Below are 1105 nucleotides of genomic sequence, written 5' to 3'. Positions count from 1 at the left end.
TTTCCCTAACCAAGTTCCCAATTAAAATCTTTCTTATACTTCGCTTTGACAATTATAACAAGATTTGCTGGGAAGTGTGAGATCACAGGGTCAATGTTTGTGGTCAGTACCACACTGTCTTGAAAGCACCTCCTGAATTGTCCAAACAAGGCACAGAGCACCCCTGAGCAGTGGCCAGCTACTGCACGAAGCCCCCCAGAGTCAGAAGCTGATGCAAAGGCAGGGGCTGGGCTCAGCCTCCCACCCCCCCAGACTCGGCCTCTTTCACAGGCTGCCAGAAATCATTTCACCACTTTAAAGGTGCATTGCGCTTAACAGGACAAATGCCAGAGGAGGAATTTTGTGTGCTTGAATAATGTTGTAATTTACCTTATAACCGGTCTCATTACAACGCTGAGTGCTCTGTTGATTTACCTGGCTTTTGATTTAGTGGACTCTTTTTAAACGACTGTTTAGCAATGCAGCCAGAGACTGCAGGCAAAGGACCTTAAACCTTTATGGAGCTACAGTCATCCATTTAGACAGCGACTTTTAAAAAAATCAAGACAGACATCAGACAGCCACACCAGACCCATATACAGAAAGCGGAGCCTAAATTAAAATGAGACATTAATTCAGAGAAATAATTTCATAATGATACACGCTGCATTGGAGCCGCTTTGTTTCCTTTGGAGTTTGCCCCTTCTACAAACCCAAATCACAGGCAGGTACGTGCCTTGTGCTCTGGGTGGAACCTTCGCTGCTGGCTGGGGTTAGAGCGCAGCATCTCTTCTCTGCGGCTGGGCTGAGGTGGGTGCTGACAGTGGGGTCTCGATGATCTAAGAGGTCTTTTCCAACCTAGTGATTCTACGATTGATACTATAACTCTGGGGTCCTGCCACATTGATTCAGGTATGCCCCTTCCCTGACAAAACAACTGTCAAGAGTGAAAATACTGGCACTCTGCATTTCTTCCCGGACTCTACCAATGAACTGTGCAATACAGTGGGTGGTTAAAAAAATAAAAGCATGTATAATGCTCTGTTTGTAAAATAGTACTAAAGAACTGGTAAATTTTTATGCTTGTGCAGTATAGACAGAATTGCAAAGGAGCAGTGACAGATTT

This window comes from Cuculus canorus, chromosome 2 (genome assembly GCF_017976375.1).
Source record: "Cuculus canorus isolate bCucCan1 chromosome 2, bCucCan1.pri, whole genome shotgun sequence".
Lineage (NCBI taxonomy): Eukaryota > Metazoa > Chordata > Aves > Cuculiformes > Cuculidae > Cuculus > Cuculus canorus.
This window is presented reverse-complemented; position numbering follows the sequence as displayed.